Here is a 14742-nt window from a genome sequence, read left to right as displayed (position 1 = left end):
TCACGACCACATTCTGTGCTCGAATCTCACTGCCCACCCGATCAATTGAGCAGGACAGCCTGGGGCCGCTAATGGCTGCCCATACCTTTGAGCAAATGCGGTACAGCAGTCCCAAGGATAATCCAATTCCCAAGGAACTTGCCACCAAGTAGCCGAAAGTGTAGACATCTTCTACGTCCTCAATGTTTAACGGAGCCAGACACATGACTTTCCACTTCCCCACGAGTCCATCAGCCAGTCGCCGTTGTCCCATCAGGACAGTTGGGCTCCCCCGAACCCACTTTGATCTTCGAAAAGATGGTGTCAATTGCGTTGATAGACCAGTTGACCAAATCCATTGTTAATTTCTTTTCAGGAGAACAGGACAGCGTGGAGTCTCAGCAGAATTAAGTCAGACAAGACAGAGTGCAACAGCAGGGGAAGAGATAGGAGAGAGGGGAAAGGGAGGGGGAAAGAGAGCTTGGGAGCTCTGAAGAAACACGTCCGCCTCCTCCGAGAGCAGCAATAGAGCTGGCGCTTCAGTGGGTTTGCACGGTATGGGTGTTGCCGAATTGGTTTCGTACTCTAAACCTCAATGTCATGCACTATACTGCCCTACAATTTCAGAACGCAGTGTAATTCAAAATGTCAAACTGAGAAAAATGGCTTTAAAGTTTCCTTTCTGGCCACACAACTGTGTTGGGGGGTAAAGTGGTGATGACACTTCCATATAATACTTTTTTATGGTGGAAATTCATGCACACAAGAAAAAAAACAAAAAAAACATAATTCTCATTACTTTTTAGCTGAAAAATCATTACACTGCATTCTGTTGTGGTATTACTGTCTACACCAAAACCACGGTGTCAATGGAGAAGTGCAGTATAATGCGCATAATGCGCGTTATACTGCGTTCTTGGCTAGTACGACGTAACCTCCTAAAACCAAAAAGCGCAGCATAATCAGTTTTTATAGTTTTTTTTCTGAAACTGGACCAAGTTGGACCACATTTTTTTAACACAATAAAAAGAAGGTATTTTAAAGCCAATTTCCTGTCTTAACCCATTTTCGACCATTTTCAAGACACTGCGTTCTGATATTGTAGGGCAGTATAGCGGTTGTACAGCGAGGGAGGTCAGAAAACAGGGGTTCGTGTGTACCAAACAGCGCCGTTAAATCGGTGGTCTCGGACTCGGAAAGGTGAGAGAGATATGAGGATAGGGCGGTCATGATTTCAGAATTTTTAAGCCTCCCTTCAATTACTTCAACAGAAGGGCCAGGTACATGAGGAGGCGGATCAGAGAGGGCAGTGGCAGCGCACGGAACAGCTACAGCGGCGATTTCAGCACTAGGTGTATTGGACAGCTCCCGCTTACCGTCACTACAGGTGGCTGCGTGTGTGTCAGTGTGTGTGTGTGTGTGTCTAGTGCGATAGGCTTCAACCTGTTAACGTGGCACGTAACGTGTTTTTTTCCACGATCGGGAGTGGCAAGCACAATTCAGGTCACCTACTCTACCCTCCACTTGATAGGGCCCCGCATAACGCTCTTGTAAAGCAGAGCCCAGCACAGGCAGCAAAAACCAGTACCTTGTCACCAGGAGAGAAGTGGCGAGAGACAGCTTTTCGATCATACCGTTTCTTCATTTTCCCCTGAGCGACTTCTAGGTTTTCCTTTGCCAGTTGACGTGCACGCTGGAGCCTGTAACGCATCTTAGACACATAATCATTCAGGTCATTGTAATGGCCCACGCACAGTGTGCCCAAAGATAAGCTCTGCAGGGCTAAACCCCAAACTCTCTTGGACCACTTCGCGTATAGCAAAGAGAGCCATCGGAACCCCCTCGTTCCAATCACGCTGAAATAGGTTTTCAACATCGTTTTGAGTGTTTGTTGAAAACGCTCGAGTGCTCCTTGGGACTGTGGGTGATAACTGCTCGACGTGACATGTTGAATTGCCAACTGTTGCATGACCTGTTTGAACACTCTGGACATGAAATTGGTTCCTTGGTCCGTTTGGACCCGTTTTGGTAGTCCGAACATCGAAAAGAAATTCAGCAACGCCTTCACAATAACGGGTGCTGTAATCTTTCTCAGTGGAACAGCCTCGGAGAAACGTGTTAAGCTACACATTATCGTCAGTAGATATTGGTTTCCCGATTTGGTTTTTGGCAGAGGGCCAACGCAGTCCAATATAACGTGCTCGAATGGTTCCGACGACAATGGGATCGGCTTCAACGGGGCAGGTGGAATGACCTGGTTCGGTTTCCCTGCCACTTGACACGGATGACAGCTCATACAGAACTTTGCGATATCACGTTTAATTCCTGGCCAGTAGAAATTATTTGTTATTCGGTGTGCAGTCTTTTTGATACCCAGATGTCCCGCAAAGTGGTGATCATGAGCTACACTAACTATCTCGTCTCTATAAGTGGTTGGCACGACAATTTGATTCACAACATGCCAAGCGTCATGCGCAGGGGCATCCAAAGGTCGCCAATTGCGCATTAAAACACCATCCTGTACATAATATCCTTGTTGACCGATATCACTGTCTGACATGGCCTCGGAGAACAGTGGAGAGAGAGAGGGGTCATCTTTTTGCTCTTTTATAAGTTGCTCGCGATTAAGAGGCAATTTAGCCGAGACCGAAGGAGAAACGCAACAGCCAGCCTGCTTCTACTGATATGACGACAGGTACAGCATTGAGTCATAACCTGCATGAGTACTCTGTGTGTGTGTGTGTGTGTGTGTGTGTGTGTGTGTGTGTGTGTGTGTGTGTGTGTGTGTGTGTGTGTGTGTGTGTGTGTGTGTGTGTGTGTGTGTGTGTAATGAAACCTACTGTCGGGGGTAATGAAAATCTGTATTTGGTCATTATGTCTTCAAGGAGATGGCTGAGGGTTGTACAATACAGAATTTGGAATTGGCCGGCTTTCTTATTAGACTTGGCTCATTTCCATACTGTATATCAGCACATTAAATGTGTGCAGGGCTCTGTATTAACGTTTTGGCATCCAGCCAAAATAGCTAGTGGATGTTAATCGTACTAGCCAAAGAAACACTCACTAATGTGTCAAAGTGGTTAGTAAGTTGGTGTTTTCTACCAGTCAAACTGACATTTCACTAGCATTTGGCTTGTTGGCTGATGTTCATTCAGAGCCGTGTGTGTGTGTCTAATGGTGTTGACATTGGAAAGAAAAAGGCAAATCATCTGAGATACTGTCAAATGAATAGATGTTGTTACTAGATTTTGGATATTTCCAAAATTCTCTTCTCCAATAAAAGTAGAAGTATGAATGCTCTGCGTTGTGTTTTAACTGACTCACTTGCAAAAAATAAAATAAGTCTTGACTTCGTAGTTAAAAGGATCGATCAGGATACAATTTATTATTTTAAAAAAAGTGAGATTACAAAAGGAATAAGAAGAAAATAAAAAGTAAAAGTGGAAGAAAAATAAAGATAAAAAAGAAATGAAAATGAGACTAAGTCAGCAACGCCTTCACAATAACGGGTGCTGTAATCTTTCTCAGTGGAACGGCCTCTGGGAAACGCGTTAAGCTACACATTATCGTCAGTAGATATTGGTTTCCACATTTGGTTTTTGGCAGAGGGCCAACGCAGTCCAATATAACGTGCTCGAATGGTTCAGACGACACTGGGATCGGCTTCAACGGGGCAGGTGGAATGACCTGGTTCGGTTTCCCTGCCACTTGACACGGATGACATCTCATACAGAACTTTGCGATATCACGTTTAATTCCTGGCCAGTAGAAATGATTTGTTATTCGGTCTGCAGTCCGGTCTGCAGTCCCAGATTTCCCGCAAAGTGGTGATCATGAGCTAGATTAAGTATTTTCTCTCTATAAGCGGTTTGCACGACAGTTTGATTCACAACATGCCAAACATCATGCGCAGGGGCAGTCAACGGCTGCCACTTGCGCATTAAAACGCCATCCTGTACATAATATCCTTGTTGACCAATATCACTGTCTGACATGGCCTCGGAGAACAGTGGAGAGAGAGAGGGGTCATCTTTTTGCTCTTTGATAAGTTGCTCGCGATTAAGAGGCAATTTAGCCGAGACCGAAGGAGAGACGCAACAGCCAGCCTGCTTCTACTGATATGACGACAGGTACAGCATTGAGTCATAACCTGCATGAGTACTCTGTGTGTGTGTGTGTGTGTGTGTGTGTGTGTGTGTGTGTGTGTGTGTGTGTGTGTGTGTGTGTGTGTGTGTGTGTGTGTGTGTGTGTGTGTGTGTGTGTGTGTGTGTGTGTGTGTGTGTAATGAAACCTACTGTCGGGGGTAATGAAAATCTGTATTTGGTCATTATGTCTTCAAGGAGATGGCTGAGGGTTGTACAATACAGAATTTGGAATTGGCCGGCTTTCTTATTAGACTTGGCTCATTTCCATACTGTATATCAGCACATTAAATGTGTGCAGGGCTCTGTATTAACGTTTTGGCATCGCCAGCCAAAATAGCTAATAGATGTTAATCTTAATAGCCAAACAGACACTCCCTAATGGGTCAAAATGGTTAGCAAGTTGGTCTTGTCTACTAGCGAAACTCAAATTTCACCAGCCTTTGGCTTGTTCTGGTGTTAATTTAAAGCCCTGTGTGTGTGTCTAATGGTGTTGACATTGGAAAGAAAAAGGCAAATCATCTGAGATACTGTCAAATGAATAGATGTTGTTACTAGATTTTGGACATTTCCAAAATTCTCTTCTCCAATAAAAATTGAAGGATGAATGCTCTGCGTTGTGTTTTAACTGACTCACTTGCAAAAAATAAAATAAGTCTTGACTTCGTAGTTAAAAGGATCGATCAGGATACAATTTATTATTTTAAAAAAAGTGAGATTACAAAAGGAATAAGAAGAAAATAAAAAGTAAAAGTGGAAGAAAAATAAAGATAAAAAAGAAATGAAAATGAGACTAAGTCTCACGATCTCTGACGAATGACAGGCAAATGGACAAATGACAAAATGGTGGCAACGGTTTTTATACCATCTTCCACATGTCAGCAGGTTACACGTTTGCAAGTATGATGTTAGTTCAGGAAGATGTCGTCTCCAGGGGTGACGAATCATAAAAACACCTATCGCCAAGGATAACACACAGCCTAGAGATGTGTCTGCTATCTGGAAAGTTAGGCGAGAGCACACTGTGCCCTGGCACAATGGCCTTCAACAGCAGAGGCTCTCGCTCTGAGCTCTCCAGATATCAGCAAAGTAACAGTAAACATGCCACATTCCTGGCCCAATTAATTGAACACAGGAAAGGCTAAAGTTTCATTCTAACTTCGCAACAGTATGGTCAATCAGTTGTTGGTCAGCTGCAAAATGCAGCAGGATATACCACTCAAATGTAACAATTTTTGTTCTGCCATTTCAGAGATCCCATTACCTCAGAATCTGGCTGTGAGCTCCATCACGTCATCATCTGCTAGAATCAGCTGGCAGGTGCCTACTGAGATGCAGAAGACTCCACACAGCTTCCTGGTCTCTTACCAGAGTGAAGGAACTGAGCCAAAGTCCTTCTCTACTAAGACATGCAGCACAGACATCACAGGCCTGAAACCAGGAACTGACTACCATGTTGTAGTCTACACTGAGCTCCAACATGGAGGGAAGAGCCTGCCTGCTGCTACTGAGATGATGACAGGTAAACCAGAAAGAGCCTTTTTGCCTTTACATGTTTCCTAGTGGGTTTGATTATGCAGTTAGACTTAGACATATTCATTATTTTACTCTTTGCTACATGGAGTCCCAATAAAATGTATGGACACTTAAAGTCATTGTTAAGTATGTGTTAAGTAAAATTCATGTAAATTGCACTCTTTGTGTAATAGAATTGACAGACATCCATTTGTTTGTTTCGTCATCACTTATTCCCAAACTGAGTGCAAAAGGTGAACGACTGGTCATGCACTAATAAATAGTCATATCACTCTCCTGACAGTAGTCTAGACATGTGCCCTCCAACATCAGACACACTGCAAAACAACATACCTGAGACTCAAGGCGTCACTACACAATAATGGTACACACACTGATTGTGTTTATCTTCCTTTTTTTTAAATGTATCTTTATTTAGCCTTTCTTTAACCCGGAAGGCTGTGGCTGGGGCGTGAGGGTTTGGGAAATTATCTGGAAATTCACACTGCGTACATGCAAAGCAATGAGTAAAGTATGACATTGGCGCATGGAGAAACTATAGCCCTACATTTCAGCCATTTATGTTTTGAGAAATTACAAAAGATTTTACCCATGACATGTGTAGTACATTGTCATTTATATGAAAAAATTAGGTAGGCCTACAGTGAATCATTTCTGTTTGCAACACACTTTTTATTCGTCCCTCATGCAGGGGTCTATGCAATGAAAAACAATTAAAACAAAATGGGAGCACAGAGAAGAATTTAGGAGCACTATGAAATTGTTAACACACACACAAAAATGGTCTAAGAGAATAGGCTATGCCCTTTTCCCCACACACATAGGCGTACACATTCTACATGTGGGGTGCTGGTCACAGGGCCAGTTTTTCAAAATTCCTCCCAGTAAAAGGACTGAACATCATATTACACATTTATGTCTATATTCATATTCCTTACACATTAATTTCTATATGCAGCCCCATGTCTCCTCTGCTGTGTCAATGAAGGCCTGTCGCCTAACTCATTATCATACAACTGTAAAACAAAGCCTGGGGATTGTCAGTAAACTCATCCCAACTGTCCCTTCTCTGAAGGTTTTTTTATTGCTCCCAAACCCAAGTTAACTACAACAACTTGACTAGGCTTTTGATCCCTCTGTCTTTCACTCATGGTTTAATGTGCAGGAAATCGTTTTTCAAATAGTTTTTAAACAAACGGAAATCGTTTAAGAAAAAAAAGTTCCAAGTTTTTTACATGTTCGGAAACTATAGCGGCCAAATTTAAACTACGGCGGTGCACCATAGTTTCCTCAACACTGTACAGCATTAGCATTACAACTACAGTAAACAAGTAGCCCCCCATCCCATACACACAAACACATGCACAGAGGTGTGCACGCGCACGCACGCACACACACACACACACACACACACACACACACACACACACACACACACACAGATCTAAAGACTGAAGAAACTTGTCATTGTTGTTGTAGGACTCCTCCTCTCTGAGCTGCTGTCTTCGTTGGGCCTGAGGGATCTGCAGGGAGGGAAGCTCATTCTCAGCTCAGTCCTGGAGATCAACAGCAACACACTGTCCGATACACCACCACAAGGTCTACATGAATTACCATGGACTTTCTTAAGGAAACTTATGATGTCAAATCTAAATGCAAGAAATCTACAATGTGACCAACCAATGCCTAGATCTAGTGTTACTCATTCACTATCTGTGAACCCTCTAGATTTGATCACAGCCCTTTTCCACTGTGCAGATCCTTTCCTCCAGCAGGAAATGGTCTCCAAAATGTCCTTGTGCCAGTTTGCTGTTCCTTTGCTGCTGCCAAACTGTGACACACAGCAGAGCACTCTGATGCTGTGGGCCATGAGAGATCTAGTTAAAAACTACAGGCCCCATTCTTCATTAGGAGATGGGGCATTAGTAGAGGGTAGGATCGTAGAGATGGAAATTCCCATGGTGACTTTTGTTAGGGTAGGAGAGAGCAGTTTGTCTAAATCTCAGAGTCTGAATGACTTGCTGAGTAATTCCTCTCAGTCTAATAAAGCGTTCATCCACCGCCACATGGAGTGTGGTGATGTGCCCAGGAAAATCTCAGATGGGTTCGTAGAAATGAGCTGGTATTTGCCATGTGGGAGTGGAAACATCGACATGTTAAAAAAGCCAGTGGCCTTGGCCAACCTGAGAGGTGACAGTAGGTTGTTTGAAGCTCAGGTGTCCTTCCTGTGTCAGACCTCAGCAGCTGTTTTCATCTTCAGTGATGACCTGGAGGGTGGCCTCAGTCATCTCACCAACACACAGCTGTTCCTGGTCACCAACTCTCAGGGGGCGAAGTATAACATGGAAAAACTTAAGAAGATTTGGACAAAAAAATATAACTTAGAGGAGAAGTGTGTGTTAGTCAGAAAAAAGGAAAATGAGTCAGAATTTGCAAGGCGGTTCCGTTCCTATGTAAAGGGAATTCTTGAAAATAATCATCAGAAAACCAACATGTTGAATTTGGCAGTTATAGCTCAACAATGTGGCATTTCAGTAGACGAGAATTACGTTGAATGCAATAATGGAAGGGGTTGTGCTGAAGAAATCAGTCAAATGGTGAAGGAATGCAAGAATGTTGGAGCAAATGCTGAAGGAGAAATCGAAATGATAATGGATGTTGTGGCATTTAAGAAGCAGCAGCTGCCTTTGCATGGAACCACCTGGAAAGAAATCAGCCAGTTAGAGAAAGAGAGGTACAGAATGAGAAACGCTAACAGAGAGCAGGACATAGAGCACTACAAAAGTTCATTGAGTAAGAAAGAACAGTACCTTAGGAACAAACAACAGCAGAAAGATTTATCAAATGCCATGGCCAAATTCATTGATGGAATCTCACAACCACACAAAGAACGTCTGTACTTCCTGAAGTGGCTGAAGATTCAGCTAGACACTGTCACCAGAGAAAACTTATCCACATTGAGGGAGCAGTACAAAGTCTGTTGTGATAAGAATCCACAAGACAAGGAGATGATTAAAAGCTTAGATGAGCAGATCTCCAACTCCTCATTGGGACCTGAGCACTTCTTCCGAGAGCTAGGGCAGATTTATGAGTGTGCTTGCTCCCGTCGACAAGATGACCCAGCCAGACAAAAAGTCCAGCACCTGCCTGTTCTATGTGCCCAGATGCTGCTGGATGGGTTTCCATTTGAGCTGGTGGATGGAGATGCCTCAAACATCCCAATGAAGTGGATATCAGCAGTGCTGACTGAGCTGCATCAGCTGGTGGACACCAAGAGCAGGATCATGGTGTTGACTGTGCTGGGGGTGCAGAGCACTGGGAAGTCCACCCTTCTCAACACCATGTTTGGGGTGCAGTTTGCTGTCAGCAGTGGACGATGCACCAGAGGAGCCTTCATGCTGCTGATGAAGGTCTCTGAGGAACTCAAACCTGAGCTCAAGTGTGACTTCATCATGGTCATCGACACAGAGGGCGTAAAATCTCCTGAGCTGGCTGCTGTAGACACAAGCTATGAACACGACAACGAACTAGCAATCTTGGTGATAGGGCTCAGTGACATCACAATCATCAATGTTGCTATGGAGAACACTCAAGAGATGAAAGATGTTCTACAGATTGTCGTCCATGCCTTTCTGAGGATGAAGGAGGTTGGGAAGAAGCCCAGGTGTGTCTTTGTGCATCAGAACGTGTCAGACATGTCCGCTCGTGACAAAAACATGAGAGATCGCTATAAACTGGTGGAGCAGCTCAATGAGATGACTCAGGCAGCATCTAAGATGGAGAGAAGAGAAGGCAATACAAAGTTTACTGATGTGATGAAATATGATCCTGACAAAGACAGCTACTACATCCCTGGACTTTGGCATGGAACTCCCCCAATGGCCCCAGTGAATACTGGCTACAGTGAAGCTGTGTATGAACTCAAGAAGTGTGTGATTCGTCACTTAAAATCAGACAATGTGAAGAGCAGCAATGCAACTCAGTTCCTTACATGCACTCAGGATTTGTGGAGATCTGTGAAATTTGAGAACTTCATCTTCAACTTCAGGAACAGTCTGGTGGCTGATGCCTACTTAGATTTATGCACTCACTACAACCAGTGGGAGTGGACATTCAAATCAGAGATGCACAGCTGGCTCATTGCAAAGACAACAGAGATTTCAAATTTTGGAGTGACTGACAAGAATGTCCAAATCAGTCAATTAAGGACTATTTTAAGCAATGTGTTGCAGGAGGCCAACAGCAAATTACTTGAAGAGGAGGGGAAAATCCAAGAAAGTATTCAGCAATATTTCCAGCAAAAGAACAACAAGGTTGCTCTAGTAGAGAAATATGAACAAGATTTTCAGAACAGTGCCTCAACTCTAAGACGGCAGACTGAGAATTCTATTAAACAATGTTTAGAACAAGCTGTTGAAATAAAAATGGGGATGGAAAAAGTGACAGCAATCAAGGACAAGCAAACAGACACTATTGAGAGGAAGGTCTTAGACCTGATTAAGCGCTGTAGGAAAGAAGTAACTGATTTATCTGAGATTGAGCTTGAGGGAGAATTTGACGACATGTGGAAAGAGATCATGTCTGAGCTGTCACATGTCCAACTACAACAGGCAGATGTTTATCAGAATGCGTCACATATACTGAAGAAACATTTAATAGTAAAAAGTGGACCTGTCACTGAAATGCTTGGCAAGGTTGATTTGAAAACTTGTGGGCAGGGTGAATTCACTGTTGAAAAAGATTGGTTTCCAAGCTGGAAAGATGTTGCTAAACAATGGTGGAACAAAGGAGCCTTCATTAAAGCAAAACAAGAGCTCTGTAATCTCATCATTCTAGAATGCCGCACTCTTGTTAAGAATCATATTGTAAACATGAAGAGGAACAATACAGATTACAATGACACATACATCCACAATCTTCTTCATCACATTGATGGAAAAATAAAAGATGTGTCTGATGAATGTGAGGCTAATCTTAAATTTTATATTATTGGATTTGCAGCAAATTATTTCCAGAAAGCACATAATGAATTTAATTCCCGCAATGACCCACAGGAGCTTCTGAAACAGTCCCAAAACACATTTTTAGATAGTTTTCTAGCATCTTTTAATGAAAAAAGTCACTGTTTTAAGAACGTCAAACAATTCACTGAGACATGTATGAAGCCAGCAGTTCAGGACTATGTGTCTCGACACCTCGGCCAGGCAATAGCAGATCAAATGAAGACAGGAGATGAGGGAGTGATCTACAACACAAGGACTAATTTCCAGTTTGCTGTGATGAAACAGCTCCTTGAGGAACATTCATTCGAGAAGTACAAGAAATACACAACATCATATGAGGCATTCATGAAACACTGGATAAAGGAACAGATAATTAAGAGAATGTCTGCAAGTGGCCAGTTGCCTCACATAGTGAAACAGCTTCTCTCTGACATTGTGAAGAAAATAAACCATGCGATAAACAGCTCGACAGGGAATATGGACATACATGAGTTCATGCAGCAGTTCTGCTCTGCCCTTCAGGATCAGTTGGTCATCCCAAGAGATGCCTTTATGGACTTCCTGTTTCTCCTCAGTGTTGACACGGACCAGTTCATCCCCTACCTCAAAGACTTCATCAAGGACATGGAAGAGTCTTTAGCTCAGGAGTATGACAGGAGATCAGGCATTTCCCAGGTCACTAATACAATTGAGCAGCTGCCCTCTAAACCCCATGATCTGCTGTACTCCCGTGTGTGTGGATGTGGACACCAGTGTCCCTTCTGTAAGACACCCTGTGAAGCAGGAGGTGGGGGCCACACCAGACACTTCTCCAGCATGCACAGACCTCAGGCCTTTGCAGGATATGCTTTAACCAGGGTATGCTCAGCTGCTGTCATTAGTGATGATACATTTATGAACTCAGAAACAAATGGTAAATGGCATCCCTTTAAGCGCTACAGAGAGATCTACCCAGACTGGGACATAGCAGGAGATGCCAGCACTGAGGCCTCAGACTACTGGAAATATGTGCTGACGAAGTTCAATAACGAACTGGCTGAATATTACAAGGTTAAACCTGCAGACATCCCAGATGACTGGAAGAAGCTAACACAACAGAATGCTCTGACAGGCCTGAAGAGATCATTTAACATGGTATAGTGTAGGAATAAAAACAGTTTGAGACCACTGCCAGTTTTGCAATTAAAAACTGCTGAGGCGTCAGGCAGGATCTGCTGTAATCACAAGTTTGGTGACGTTAAAACTGAAGATGATCACCTGGCTCCTTTAAATGAGAGGAGGAGGATGATGAGGATGATTGTGGTGGGATGACATTTTTTTTCCTTCTGCTTTCATTGAATGTATTCCCCCCTCTCAATGTGCCCGATTATTATGATCTTTATGTTCAAGAGGTTGTGAAAGAGCATTTGTTTTATTTTGCATGTTTGTCCAATTGTCCGATTAAATCCTGGAGATATATAGTTATAGTTAATCTTGTCCATTTAGTCTGTTATGCACATTCAATTTAAAAAAAAGTAAGTGGCCAACCTGAGAGGGGACAGCAGGTCGTTTGAAGCTCATGTCTCCTTCCTCTGTCAGATCTCAGCTGCAGTTTTCATCTTCAGTGATTACCTGGAAGGTGACTTCAGTTTCTTTACCAAGACAGAGAGAAAAGCAAAGTTATTCCTGGTTACCAACTCTCAGAATAGGAATTATAATGATGAGAAGCTCAAGGATACTTGTAGAAAACACAACTTTCAAGACAACCAAGTCCTAATAAGAAAAAAACAAAACCAGCATGCATTCGTAAACATGTTGCGTTTCTATGTAAAACGCATTGTTGAAAACAATTTGTCGAAAACCAATATGTTTAATTTGGCAGTTGTAGCTAGACAGATAAGAATTGCAGTAGATGAGGACTCAAGTGATTGTCAGGGGGCAGAAAGTATGCTGAAGAAATCAGTAAAATGGTGGAGAATGTTGCAGCGTTTAAGGAGGAGCAGCTCCCTTTGCATGGACCCATCTGGATGGAAATCAGCAAGTTAGAGAAGGAGAGATACAGAATGAGAAATCCAAATAAAAATAAAGACATAGAACATTACAGGAGTTCACTGATTCAGCAAGAACAAAAAGTGAGACAAAAACAGCAAGAGACTAAAACATCAGATGCCATGAACAATTTTATTGCTGGAATCTCAGTACAAAACACAGAATGTCTGTATTTCCTGACATGGCTGAAGATTCAGCTAGACACTTTCACCAGACAAAACCTGTTCAGACTGAGAAAGCAGTATAAAGACTGTTGTAATAACATTCCACAGAACAAGGAGAAGATCAAACACTTAGATGATCAGATCTCCAACTGCTCATTGGGTCCAGAGCACTTCTTCAGAGAGCTAGGGCATACTCCCTTCCACAACATCACCTAGACAGACAACAAGTCCAGCACCTGCCACGCTTGTGTGCTCAGATGCTGCTGGATGGGTTTCCAGTGGAGCTGGTGGATGGGGATGCTTCCAACATACCAATGAAGTGGATATCAGCAGTCTTGACTGAGCTACATCAGCTGGTGAACACAAAAAGCAGGATCCTGGTGTTGACTGTCCTAGGGGTGCAGAGTACAGGGAAGACCACCCTTCTCAACACCATGTTTGGGGTGCAGTTTGCTGTCAGCAGTGGACGATGCACCAGAGGAGCCTTCATGTTGCTGATTAAGGTCTCTGAGGAACTCAAACCTGAGCTCAAGTGTGACTTCATCATGGTCATCGACACAGAGGGCGTAAAATCTCCTGAGCTGGCTGCTGTAGACACAAGCTATGAACACGACAACGAACTAGCAATCTTGGTGATAGGGCTCAGTGACATCACCATCATCAATGTTGCCATGGAGAACAGCATTGAGATGAAAGATGTTCTACAGATTGCAGTTCATGCCTTTCTGAGGATGAAGGAGGCTGGGAAGAAGCGAAGATGTCTGTTTGTACATCAGAATGTGTCAGACATGTCTGCACATGACAAAAACATGAGAGATCGGAATAAACTGGTGGAGCAGCTCAATGAGATGACTCGGGCAGCAGCTAAGATGGAGAGGAAAAAAGCCAACACAAAGTTCACTGATGTGATGACATATGATCCTGACAAAGACAGCTACTACATCCCTGGTCTTTGGCATGGAATTCCACCAATGGCCCCAGTGAATACTGGCTACAGTGAAGCTGTGTATGAACTTAAGAGGAATTTGATCGGTCTCTTAAAATATGGCAATACACAATGTAATTATGTAACAGAGTTCCTGAACTTGGCCAACAGTTTGTGGAATGCAGTGAAATTTGAGAACTTTATCTTCAATTTCAAGAACAGTTTGGTGGCTGATGCCTATTTGGATTTATGTGCTCAGTACAACAGTTGGGAGTGGACATTCCAATCAGAGATGAACAAATGGCTTGTTAGTAAAGAAATAATGATATCCAATTTTGGAATGACAAGAAAGAATGTTGAAATTAGTCAATTACAGACTATACTGAAAGATGTGTTGGACGAAGTTTCAAAGAAACTGCATGAGGAAGAGCAGAAAATCCTGAACAACCTTGAACAATACTTCATGAACAAGGACAGTAAAGTTGGTTTAGTTGAGAAATACAGACAAGATTTCAAAAACAGTGTGAATGCCCTTACGCAATATATAGCACATTCTGTAAGAAAGCGTTTGGAGCAGGCCATTGTAATCAGGAGTGAGATGGAAAAGGTGGCTTCAATCAAGAACAAGCAAACAGATACAATTGAGACCAAGGTTATGGATCTGATAAAACACTGTAGGGAAAATGCTGCTGTGCTATCTAAAGACCTCAGCATAGAATTTGACAACATGTGGAGAGAAATCATGTCTGAGCTGTCCCATTTCCGACTACAAGAGACAGATGTTTATCAAAATGCTTATTATATATTGAAGGGAAATTTACTTGAAAAGGGTGGACATATATCTGAGATGCTGAGCAATGTCAATTTGAGGACTTGTGGATAGGGGGAATTCACTGTTAAAGCAGACTGGTTGTCGATCTGGACAGATGTAAATGCAGAAACAACACAGCATGTTATAAAAAGAC

The 14742-nt window shown here is 42.9% G+C and overlaps 1 pseudogene; it reads left to right on the top strand.

Moving 5' to 3' along the window:
* Positions 1–14742, top strand: part of LOC134443257 (interferon-induced very large GTPase 1-like) — a 46793-nt pseudogene that overhangs the window by 30677 nt on the left and 1374 nt on the right.

This window comes from Engraulis encrasicolus, unplaced genomic scaffold (genome assembly GCF_034702125.1).
Source record: "Engraulis encrasicolus isolate BLACKSEA-1 unplaced genomic scaffold, IST_EnEncr_1.0 scaffold_29_np1212, whole genome shotgun sequence".
Lineage (NCBI taxonomy): Eukaryota > Metazoa > Chordata > Actinopteri > Clupeiformes > Engraulidae > Engraulis > Engraulis encrasicolus.
Note: the sequence above shows the minus strand (reverse complement) of the source record. Positions and strands in the feature narration are given on the sequence as shown.